At 36.8% G+C, this 13,044-nt stretch overlaps 1 protein-coding gene across 4 annotated transcripts in view; it reads right to left on the bottom strand.

Annotated features, from left to right (window-relative positions):
* The window catches only part of SEMA3D (semaphorin 3D), a 209,187-nt gene that overhangs the window by 180,396 nt on the left and 15,747 nt on the right, over window positions 1-13,044 (bottom strand). For 3 of the 4 annotated variants that reach the window (XM_067746094.1, XM_067746093.1, XM_067746092.1), the window contains exon 2: window positions 1,208-1,302. The exons of the other annotated variant lie outside the window; for it this stretch is intronic. The gene's annotated coding sequence lies outside the window, so the exon portion shown is untranslated. The remainder of the gene's footprint in view (window positions 1-1,207; window positions 1,303-13,044) is intronic. 4 annotated transcript variants of the gene reach the window in all.

A 13,044-nucleotide genomic window follows, 5' to 3' on the forward strand; every position in this document is an offset into this window, starting at 1 on the left:
CAGGTGCTGCATTCTCTCCCTCACGCTATCCTGCAGATGCCAGGATTTCAGGACCATTATGTGATGGGAGGAAGGAAGCAAGAAAGACAGGGAAGAATGGAGTGAAGGAAGAAAGGATTAACAAGTATTTAAGAAACACAAACCATGATTTACATTGTAACTACTTCAGAGACATTATACCTATCATATCTTTCCCCAAAATATATAATTTATGGATTAAAAACTGAACTAAATGTCATTTTATTAAGTTGCAAACAGTAGTATTAAACATAATGTATAGCTCATTTCTCTGAGGAACTGTGATAAAACTAAATTTTCAAGCCTAACAGAATAATGTCAAACTACTTATTCTTTCGTTAAAAAATGACAAGGTAAGATATTAGATAAACATAAGGGAATAAGCGTATCTTTCCCATGGAGGAGTGAAAGAAGTCGATCTGGTTAAGAGATAGATGCATGTACAATTAGAGTGGCAGAGATTGTTATCAGCACCAAGTAGAAAATGGTGGCACTGGGAAGATGTTGCGTTAGATCAAGAAAAAGACAGAAATGCGGAGAAAAACAGATGAATTAGATCATGAGTCAGGCAGGATAAGTAAAATAAAAGCAGTAAAGAGCAACAGGGACAAACTTACAGCGAGAGCTAGAGAGCCAGAAAATGAGGGGGGAGGAGAGAAATTGGAATTGTCACTCTGGAAAAAGGATTAGCCAGAAGGGAGCTATAGGAGAACGGGGGTGATGAAGCCATGCTTGACTCTGCCTGTAGAGACAGGCATCACCTCTCTAATGAGCACCTCAGGGAACAAGAAGGCATCACAGCAGCCTGGAGGCAATGGGACCCTCCTAGACAGGACTGATGGGACCGGACCTGGTGCTCAGATCCAGGCACCTCATTACCCAAAAGGTGCAGAGAAGCTGGAAGGAGTTCAGGGACACGATGGAACAGTGATTAAGATGCAGAGAAGAGTGACTGATGATAAAAGATTAAAGCGCTAAATGAGCACATCTTGGCATGGCGACAAGTGGATGGGCAAAGTAGCTATCTACAAACAGGCAAAGGACATAAATAATCTAGAGGAGAAACATTATTATTTAACCTGGTACCAAGGGGAGAGGTTTATAGAGAATAATTGCAATAAGGCAGAAAAGAAGGCAACCCTAGAATTAGGAAGGGAAGTATAAAGATACAAGTGAAAAATCTGTTCACCTGGTATGGAGCGAGGCACGTCCCAGGAAACAGCTGATATCAGTCTGTATGCATAAGATACAAGCAACTTGACCACTCAGATGGTTACCACGATTCTAGAGGACAAAGCAATCAACAGAATAAAAAAAATTGGAATCATGTTAACAGTTCAAGCTCAATTTTCAAAAGAACTGAAAAATTTAGCTTTATCCTCCATATTTTGTTCATACAAAGGTCTTCATTAATTAATGGCTTGAAATGGTATAGCAATTCAGCAATTTTCAGAAGGGAATAAAATGGGATAATAGATCCTTTTAATATGGCTTCCAGTGATTCTATGTGTTCACTTGCAATATGGTATTTTTAAAGATTAAAATGTAAATGAATCACTTATATAATTAGACATGTGGGGAGACATAAAACCTTGAAATCACCATTCCTGTGGGAGTGACATGACTCCTCACAGAAGGAAGCAAAGGATTCCCAGGTGGAACTTCATCCATAATAACACATGCTGCTGCATGTCTTTGTAGGCCATCTGTGTTTTCCCTACGAATCATACTGGAATAGCTACCCTATCATATGACGAAACTGTGAACGACCCACATAGTATCATTTTTGGATGACGATATTTGGGTCAGCAAAACATGTCACCATCACCCTCACACACTCAAATATTTATAGGGCTATGCTGAAGTTTTCTTCCATTAAATAAAACCCAAAGTGCAGATTTCAAAATTTTAAGAAAACTCCTGACCCTCGATAGAAAACTAAATAAATGAAATTCTTATACAGTTCTGGTCATATTTGCCACTCGTTTTCATTTAAATTTTTATGTGCTTGACAAACTTTCATCTCTGTGCTTTGAGAGTCGATCTAATAATAATCTGTACCTGTTGTATAGCTATTTCCAAACTGTAAAACACGTGTGCTTTTTGTCTCATTTGAACCTCACCTTTGGAATTAGGTTTTATTAATCCTCCATTTTACAAATAACAAAGCTAAGAATAAGAGGAGATACTGTAGAAGCTAAAATAAAGTTGACATTAAGAACCACTAACAGCAAGGACTGGCATCTTCTGACTGCATGCCCGGTGATCTTTCCACTGCCCTGGATTTCTTACATGATTTGTGTCCTCAATCACAGCACCAATAACCACTCATAGTTCACATACAGTGATTACTGTGTAAAGCCACATCCTCATTATGAGTTTCTTGGGAATCATTAAAGCACAGTTCTTATAAGAGAAATGAAAGAAGCAGATGGAGTAGATCAGGTAAAAAAATAATAACAAAACTTAGTTTGCTGAAGTTTCCAGAATGTATAGCCATTTGTTTTCACAGACTGACATACTGTAGTTAATTAAAATACAACTCTTGTTGCCACAATAAAAAAGACAGTGGAAGTTTCTGGTAGATTGAAGCATTCAGGACAAGGGATTCTGAAGGGAACTGGGGTGGAGAGAAAACAATATGGCAGAGGTATACTAGCGGAGTGAAGAGAGAACAATGTAGAAAAAGAGTGGAAACTCTGTCAAGTTTCCAGGAAGTGAAAAGCGAGCATATGCACAAAAAGAAACCTGGCAACTTCATTCCAAATGCACCAAAAAGCAATCTGCAGAACAGAAGGTCCCAGTAGCTTAAAGGAAATACACTTAGCAGAGGCAAACATCATCTTGGAACTGACTGAGAGGAAAGTAACATTTAAAATGCTCAGACTCCTTGGAAGACAGAAGTAAAGGAACTGAGTCAGCAAATGAATGTCACAAGGCAAAGGTTCAGAGGCCAAGGACATCCCCAGCAGTGAGCTAGTGACCTGCAAGGACAAAGATGTGGTAAGAAAGGCAGAACAGGAGAGGGAAAGCAGTATATTCTAAAATGTTAATCTACATTTTGAAGGGAAGGGGGAAATTCCTAAAAGAAATGAGTAGGAATATAAAACATAGAGAGAGTAAAGGAAAGGGAAAAAAAGGCAGTCTTTGAAAGTGCCTCTTCAAGAAAATGAGGTAATATTTGTGTAGCACTGGAGAGCCTGAGCCTTGGAATCAAACCTCCTGGGTCCACATCCCATTCTTCACACTTAGTAGGCAGGAACTTGGGCAAGTGATGTAATCTCTCTGTGCCTCAGTTTCCTCATCTGTGTAAGGTACAAAATAATATCACTCACCACACAACAGAATCATAATTTAGTAAGAAAATTCTTGCAAAGCAAAGAACATAGTGCTTGTGAGAAAGTGAAGAGTAAAATAAAGCTAAATTTCTAAAAATTCATGACAGTATATTTGTCACACTTGAAAAATAAGAACTGGAATCTGAAAAAAAACAAAGGCTATATAAAGAGAGTACACATGATAGGAAAATAAATAAGGAAAGAAAGAGTCCAGTGTCCAACAGAAAGGATGTAAGGAGAGTGAGAACGATTAATAAAGTAATGAAAAAAATGAGAGATGTTACTTAAATTTTATCTGATCCAAAGTAATGTTCTATGAAAAATGTAAATTCATGGAAAATGGGCAAAGAACCCTATTATTTCTGAAAGACCAAATTCAGAAACCCAGCTTCAGTCATTCAGAGAGGGGCCCTTTTTCTAATTCCCAGAATTGCCTTCAACTAGCCAAGTGTTTCAATCCTGATTCAAGTAAATAATCAAGCATTTCATGTCTGAATGCCCTTTCAAAAACAGTCGGAAAAAAAAAGTAAGTCCTGCCTATCTTCCAAATATAAATTGAAATGAGTAAAGTCACAGATGCCTGGTCTAACAAAGAAGGCTTGAACTTGCACTGTAAGTTATAAACCTTTTTTAAATGGAACCATCAATAATAATGATAATAAACAACCTTTTTTGAATGCTTACTATGCACTAAACTCAATGATTTTCATTTCAAGCTGCTGCAGGTAGATATTTTTAATCCAAATTAGCTTGTGATGAAACTGATGCTCAGAGAAGTTAAACTAGTGTTTCACGTCATATAGTCAGTATCAAAGCATGGATTTGAACGAAGGTCTCTCTGAGTAGAAGTTTGCTCTTTTAACAATGTTTCTATTGCAAAGCCTTTCTTGAATAATAATTTGAACTGAGCAACTACATTGTATAATGCCACGCATCCTAGATTTAAACTAGTTATTTAAACTAGTATTCTTTTTTTTTTTAATTTATTTAATTTATTTATTTTTGGCTGTGTTGGGTCTTCATTGCTGCACACGGGCTTTCTCTAGTTGCAGTGAACGGGGGCTACTCTTCGTTGCGGTGCTCATGCTTCTCACTGCTGTGGCTTCTCTTGTTGCGGAGCACGGGCTCTAGGTGCGCGGGCTTCAGCAGTTGTGGCACACACATGGCCTCAGTAGTTGTGGTGCGCGGGCCCTAGAGCGCAGTTGTGGTGCACGGGCTTAGTTGCTCCGCGGCATGTGGGATCTTCCCAGATCAGGGCTCAAACCCATGTCCCCTGAAATGGCAGGCGGATTCTTAACCACTGCACCACCAGGGAAGCCCTCAACTAGTGTTCTTAAATCATTTTTAATTTTGGTAAACAAAAACCCATGTAACATGAAATTTATCATCTTAACCATTTTTAAGTGTGCAACTTAGTATTGTTGTGTATATTCACATTGTTGTGCAACAGATCTCCAGAACTTTTTCATCTTACAAAACTGAAACTCTACACTCATTGAATAATCCCCCATTTCTCCCTCCCCTCAGTCCCTGAAACCACCATTCTAATTTCTTATTTCTATAAGTTTGGCTACTTAAACACCTCATAGAATTGCAATCATACACCATGTGTTTTTTGTGACTGGATTATTTCACTTAACATAATGTCTTCAAAGTTTATCCATGTTGTGGCATGTGACAGGATTTCCTTCTTTTTTAAGGGTGAATCACTTTCCACTGTATATACACACCATATTTTGTTTGTCCATTTATCCACTGATGTACATTTCAGTTGTTTCCACCTCGTGGCTATTATGAATAATGCCACAATAAATTTGGGTGTGCAAATATTTCTTTGATACCCTGCTTTCAGGTCTTTGGGATATATACCCAGAAGTGGCATTGCTGGATCATGTGGTAATTATATTTTCAATTTTTTAATGGAAACTCTGGACTGTTTTCCTAAGCGGGTAGATCATTTTACATTCCCACTAACAGTGCACAAGGATTCCAATTTCTCCATATCCTCACCAACCCTTGTTATTTTCTGTTGTTTGGACAGTAGCCATCTTAATAGATGTGAAGTGATAACTCATGGTGGTTTTGATTTGCATTTCTCTAATGATTAGTGATATTGAGCATCTTTTCATATGCTTATTGGCTATTTCTAAATGTTCTTTGAATAAATATCGATTTAATCCTTTGCTCATTTTTCAATCAGTTTTTTGTTGTTGTTGATGTTATTGAGTTGTAGGAGTCATTTATATATTCTGGATATTAACCCTTTTCAGATATATGATTTGCAATTATTTCTTCTATGTCATAGGTTTCCTTTTCACTCTGTTGTTTGTTCTGATGCACAGAAGTTTTAAAATTTGATATAGTCCTCAAAGCTAGTATATGTTTACCCAAACCTCTACTTCTCTATCCATCTATCTGTCGATCTATCTACCTACCTACTTACCTATCCAAACCCTTTTGAAAGTAAGCAACCAAATTTCATGAAAACCAAGAAGACAGAAAGAATTTTTAGACCACTTGGCTTTTTAAAAATAATCTTGAGGGGAAAAAAAAAGAAATCCCTTTAGTCATTCTTGGTTCTCATAGTCTAAACATCTCCTCAAGCTGTATTTGATTTTCATGTTTAAAGAGGCATGGATTTTTTTTCATACAACACAGCCTCTAAATACAAGTCAATTACTTCATCTGTGCTGAAGTAAAAAGTCAGTGACTTGATTCAATGTAGAAGGAAAACTTTCAGTGTTATGTATTTTTGAGAGACTGAATGTCAGCTCCTAGCCTGGCACACAAATGCTTTATAATACATTTTATGTATTACTTTAGTGACTTTTCAGGATAATATTGAAAAGATGAAATTTTAACTTTAAATATTGAACTTAGAACCTGTATAAGATTCAACTCCACTGTACTCTGTTTGTAGTTGGTCAACAAAATGTGGTCCTTGGGGCTTCCCTGGTGGCGCAGTGGTTGAGAGTCCGCCTGCCGATGCAGGGGACACGGGTTCATGCCCCAGTCCAGGAAGATCCCACATGCCGCGGAGCGGCTGGGCCCGTGAGCCATGGCTGCTGAGCCTGCGCATCCGGAGCCTGTGCTCCGCAACGGGAAAGGCCACAACAGTGAGAGGCCCGCGTACCGCAAAAAAAAAAAAAAAAAAAAGTGGTCCTTTACTAAAGGGGATAACAGTGGTGTATTTAAAAAAAACATGTATACAAACAGCTATAATTTAGACAGATTGTAAGTGCTATAAAAGAGGTATAAAATATGAACTAAATTGTTAAAAATTATTTCTTGACTGAGATGGGAGGGGAATGGAGTGGAAATTTCATAGTCGGGATAGCATTTAAGCTGGAATTTGAGAGTGGGTAATATTTCAATAAACATAAGATATGGTATGAGAAAAGAGGTGATGTTATAATTTCGTGTGGGTAAAATAAGTGTGATCTAAGCTGCAAATTTAGATTAAACCCAGGTCATACCAATTTAAAGCACTTAAACTGGATTCTGCCATCACTCTGGACAGGGAATGGATGACAATAGTGGCATTAGAGTACAGCTGATGATGTCGCGCCTTACCCACAATGGTTTCATTACTTGTGATTTTTCAGTAACTTGATGCATATGTACAACAATTTTTTAAAATTCACATTTAAGTCCAGTTCTGGTCATTCCCTTTAAACAAAAGAGCATCAACTATTCCTGATTTCTCTCATATAAAACAGGAATAAGTGTGCTATAAGGAGTCCCACTTTATGAAGAGAAGATATGGTAGAGAAAATAGATATATAAATCAAGGGAAAATGCAAACTGCTTCACAAATTTTAAAAGGTATATGGTCTCCCTAACAGAAAATTATATAAATATATACACAAGCATATCACATGCTTCAGTAGTTTTTTAATCAACAAGGAAGGTGCCAACAAGATGATTAGCAATACAAGGAGGTTTAATAAACATGAGTATCTAATTTGGTTAGAATGAGGTTGCTTTCACTTTTATTTAGTACAAAGTTTCTTACACATACACACACATGTATATACATACTCATGATACTTAATGCCATTTTTAATTTTGCTTAGATTATGTGTTTTTCTATAAAACCTTTATCTTGCCAAGTACAGTGTTCCTAACCAAGATAAAGGTTTCAGAATGCAACATTCTAAGTTAGTTAGAGCTTATGATTAAATGAGAACAGGAATATGAATTAGGAGACTATTAAAATAATACAGGCAAAAGACCATGAAGGTTTGAATCATGGTGTAGGCAGTGAGAATAAAAAGAAGGGAGGGCTTCCCTGGTGGCACAGTGGTTGAGAGTCCGCCTGCTGATGCAGGGGACACGAGTTCGTGCCCCCGTCCGGGAGGATCCCACGTGCTGCGGAGCGGCTGGGCCCGTGAGCCATGGCCGCTGGGCCTGCGCGTCCGGAGCCTGTGCTCCGCAGCGGGAGAGGCCACAACAGTGAGAGACCCGCGTACAGCAAAAAAAAAAAAGAAGGGTAATTTTAAGAAAATTTGCTGAACTAACTGGGAATAAAGAGCAAAGGAAAGTGAAAATAACAGCAGCTAACATTTATGCAGGGATAACTAAAGAACAGACACTATTCTAAGTTGAGAACTCACTGATTTATTTAATCCCCACATTAACCTGTTAAATATTCTTATTACTCCACTTTACACTTCTGGAAACTAAAACAGAAAAGATAAAAATGTCCAAAGCTACAATTCAATAAGTGACACAGTCAGGGTGGGAGCCCAGGTAGACTAAGCCCAAAACACATGCTCTACATTGCATTAGGGATGATTGTTAATTAAATTCAGATTACTAGTTGAATCATGACAAAAGAAATGAAGAGGTTAAGAAAATAAAATCCTGTTTTATTTTACACATTTTATGTTTGAAGGCCAGGAAGATAAAAAGAAACATGAGTTGGAGGTTTTGTACAGGAGGGTGTAACATGTAACAGACTGTGGCCAAAACAAGTGATCATACCATAGTCTGAATGATGGTGTATAGGTGTTGCGAAGGTGAGTATAAATTATCAAATTTGTCAAAAGTTGTCTGAAGATTGTTCTGAGATCAACACAAATTATTTGGTCCAGAGTAATATCCACCAGTAAGGATGGGCTAGTGAACCAGCAGGTAATTCATTAGACCCAGACGAATAGAAACCCATGTGAAGATCGAAGAGCTCAGACAAGTATATGCATCATTATGTAGGAAACTACGTCAACTACATCAGCATATGAGATGTTACAGTAGGCTGAAAAGTTTTGTTTGAAATGCCTGATCTGGAGATCTAGGCTGGATACATAGATAAGTGAAACCAAGAGATTCTGGAAAGATGGAGGACAGCCAAGGCTGGGATGTTCTGATGGAGACAAATCATTTCAGCAGGAGTGAAGAAAAGAAATGAAAAAGCTAGAAGGATAGGAGGTTGAGTTACTATAAATTTTCACCTTTAGATGTTACTAAAATTTTCCATGAAACTGCTTCTATTGTTGGAGATCCATTTGTTTGAATTTTAGTAGAAATATGATTACTTTCCCCTAAAATTCCCTGAATTTTTTTTTTTTGATACCACAGAAATATCCTCAGGAAGAGTTATAAGCACTCAAGCTCTCCCTATATAGAGATATGATCAAAAGACCGATACATTTAAGAAGGGAGACTGTATTTTCACGTCAACTCATCAGTTGAAAAAAATACATACAAAATTTGGGGAATTATTATTCCAGGAAGGCTGGAATTTCCCTCTACAGGAAAATATCCACAACTGAAAGATGTAATGCAATAAATAAATACATGATTAAGAGAAAAATAAGACTGCACATCTGCTTCCTGGTAGAACTTTGGGAAATGTTTCTTTTGGTTTCTATTATTAAAGGTGACCACATCCAGAAAGCATGATATTGTGTAAAAATGTTATCTCTTTTCCTTCGTTCACACCCAAATGATGATTGGAAAGTGGCAACATTTTACATAAGGCTACCTCCTACAGACAAAGAACTATAAACAACAAACCAGTAACTGCAGAGGATACTATTAACATGAATACTTTTGATAAGAACATTTATTTTGGATTAAAGTCTACACTACAGTTGAATGGCTTGACAGAATTTTGTACCAGAGTTTCATATTTTAAAAATGTGGAAAAGACCCATCTCTGCCAGTATAATCTACCTATTACTTAGCATTTTGGTGGGGGGGGCGGTATGTGCAGTTGGACACCAGTCCTTAACAAACAAGGGCGTGGTTGTTATGCAGATCTAAGTCTGTGGCCTTCTCCAGCAAAAAGAGTTTAAGATTCGGTTATCCTTCTCTTCCTGGTATGGAGTGGAAGACACCCTTACAAATGGATATTTCCTTTATAAATGTAAATTTCTCTTACAAAAGGGTAACTTCTATTAGATTTTCAGAGCTTCTCTTACACCTGTTGTCTCTTAAAAAGAACCAGGGCAAGATAAGCCTTATGCCAAAGAGGCAGTTTCAGAGGGTGACATATTTGTTCCCCTTCAGATATATGCATATATATGTATATATAAGAGTGTGTATACATGAATATATAGATTAAAAATTCTATAGTGCTAATATAAGGTATACTTTGATAAATGTACCCTTTTCTTTTTTAAATAATGAAAGTAGATCGAGATCAGGTCAAGTGCAGCTCCATAGCACTGGTGATCAGAACAGAGCTTTTGATTATCAGATAAGAAAATTAATATATTCTTTCAGAAATGGTCATGATTATGTGACTAGCAGTCATCACCCTGCCTGGATCTAAGTGTCGACAATTCTCGCAGAACGCATTAAATTTATTTTCTAAATCATCTGTCGACATCTGTAAAATGTAGGATGTCTGCCCCTCTAGGAGTGAAGAGACGTCAGCTATAAACTCAGCTTTGTGATGACTCAGTTGTGTGCCTCTGAACACACTACAACCAGTGTCTTATAGATGTGGATCATGAATTACTCAAGCCTGGGGCCATTCCTCTCCAAACATTCAGCACCAATTTTGAATACAGAAGTTGTTCTTTCATGTTTAAGGAAGGAAGTAAGGGAGAGAGGGAGGGAAGGAAGAATTCACATTACTTCATCCTCAGTCCTCTCTGTAAAATTAAGCAGCTGGACTAGACATTCTCTCAAGTTGGTTTTTTTTATTCTGAAATATCACAAGTCTATGAGACAAAAAATTATTTTACTATTTATCACTTTTTTAATTACAGGCATTTCAAAATAGGTATCCTGAGACTGACAATTTATCAGGTTTACCCTCTATTCCCCAGGCTGGAATTAAAACAAACAAACACACAAACAAACAAAAGCCCTCAGGTACTATTTCTCTTAAATACGTTTTAACAAAATACACCCATGTTGCAGAAATTCCAAAATTCCGTATTGGATATGCACAAATTCAATATACTTGTTAGCATGTAAAACTGAACTTTAGGAGTACTATTTCCTAAACTAACAGGTTGTCTGCTACTTTCACATAGTAATTTTTGTTCTTAACAGTCTTTCAAATGCAGGTAATCTAAAGCCAAAATAAACTGATAGTAAGGAGGCAAAATAGAGTACTTAAACCATTTCCATAGCTTATTGACTAAATGGTACACAAGGTTCAACTACTACCTAACATATCTTTTTTAATTAAATAACTACTATCCATGAGACTTATTTTAGATGTCTTTGATTAAGAGAAGAATAATCATTCTATGATTTTCAGATGCTTTCTAAAATTAAAAAGAATAGCTGAAGTATCTATTTCATTATTTATTTAAACAAAATAATAGTTTGCTGATGCTACATCTGACTCAGGATCTTATTTTTGACTCTCACAGGTCTACTTTGATTTTTTCTTTTTTTTTTTTCACTTGTAATTACAAATCAACAAAGACTGATTGCTATGCTAGGTGTCAAGGAGAATGAACCAGATGTGGACATACATCTCCACCCTAGGAGTGGATGGTTTGCTAGAGGTATAAAATGTATTTTAAATTAAAATAGTTTATTATAAAATGTGAGTATGTGTGACAGGGAAAATAAGTTACCGAACTGATTTATGTTTCATGAATTGTTATTCTGATGAAGAATGTGAGATTTGTATTAGCTTTTGAAAAATAGACAGGATACCAAAAGATTAAAAAAAAAAAAAGACAAAAGAATGAACAGCATGAGAAATACCGGATGCTAAATGTTAAATATACATGACAACAAAATAAGGACTCACTATTTTATTTCACAAACTAAATATTTAGTTAAGATAGTCATTGGCTTATATTTCCAGTTCCGTGATATCTCCCTGAAAGTTGCTGTCTACACAAACTCTCCATCCTCTGTATCTAAAGATTATTTTCGCAACCTGAAATATTTAAAACTTCCTTTAGCAGGAAAAAATTCATGAGATATGTTATATCCTGCTGAGATCAAGTGTGACCTCAGACCTTATACGTGGGAAGATATTGTGAATTCTGGAAACAATATACATTGGTTTCAAAAAGCATAACATCAATGAGAAAGTTTTAACGCTAACACATCTATGCTCTGAGAGGAATATAAAACAGTTCTGAGTCAGGCTGAAAGCAAAGTTCCCATCGTAATAATAATGCTTTGACTATACAGGGCAAAATCGTGAAATACATAAATAACAAACAGTAAAAGTCTGATACGATAGCCTTGTATTTCTCTAGTACCCTTATTTTCTATTCTCATCACCGGCGTGTTAGTCCAGACCTTATTTTATCTATAAAGAGTCTCTTAGCTGGTCTCCTTGAAAATTATTCCTAGGTTCATCTTCCTAAAATATTAATTCTTGGGTTATTTCATGGTTCAAAAACTTTTAGTGGCTCCCAGTTGCCTGCAGAATAAAATCCAAAGTCTGTATCCTGGCATTTCAAGGCTTTTGTAAACAGTAAAACACGCTTAATGAATATTGGTGAGAAGAAATAAAACTATTAGTGTTGATTTATTAAATAACAAGGGTGTCAGGCACTGGGAGAGATTCTTTATTTACATTTTCTCATTTAATACTCACAGGTGTTTTGAATACAGCGCTGTCATTTACCCCACTTCAATATATGAGTATACCAAAGCTGGTAGAGTTAAATAACAACGAATTTTCCCAAATAATAAATTGTGACTCTAAAGTGTGCTCTCTTTCCACCACGAGATAGTGTAAACACTTGTGTGTACAAAATCACAGCCATAATAGAAGAAACTACATGATGAGATCATAGTAAGAATTTAAACTGCTTGTTAAGTGGATGATCAATTGCCTTAGACTGGGGTTTACTGGAAAAAGCACTGGCAGAGGGATCAAGACCATGAGAGAGGTCAGGATTAATAATTTATGTGTCTTTCTCATTTAAATAATAACGAAAATGAGGACAGTGAATGGACCAGGAAGGAAAGTCTGTAGAGAGACAAGAACAGAACTGTCGGCAAACTGCAATTAGTGGGAGGAAGAGAAAGGGGAACCAGTGACGGAGCTAGAGAAGGAGCGAGCCATCAGATACAACCCAGGAATTATAGGGGCCCCCAAAGAAGAACATGCCCGAGAACCTCAGGACTGTTCCACCTTCCCTGTCTTCAGTCCTGAGCTACAGACCTGGAACAGGAGGTGCTACCTTGGCCCGGGTCACACTTTTTTAATGACCTTGGATCTACCCAGAAAACTACTATTAGCCTGGCTGGT

Source organism: Pseudorca crassidens, chromosome 8 (genome assembly GCF_039906515.1).
Source record: "Pseudorca crassidens isolate mPseCra1 chromosome 8, mPseCra1.hap1, whole genome shotgun sequence".
Taxonomy (NCBI): Eukaryota; Metazoa; Chordata; class Mammalia; order Artiodactyla; family Delphinidae; genus Pseudorca; species Pseudorca crassidens.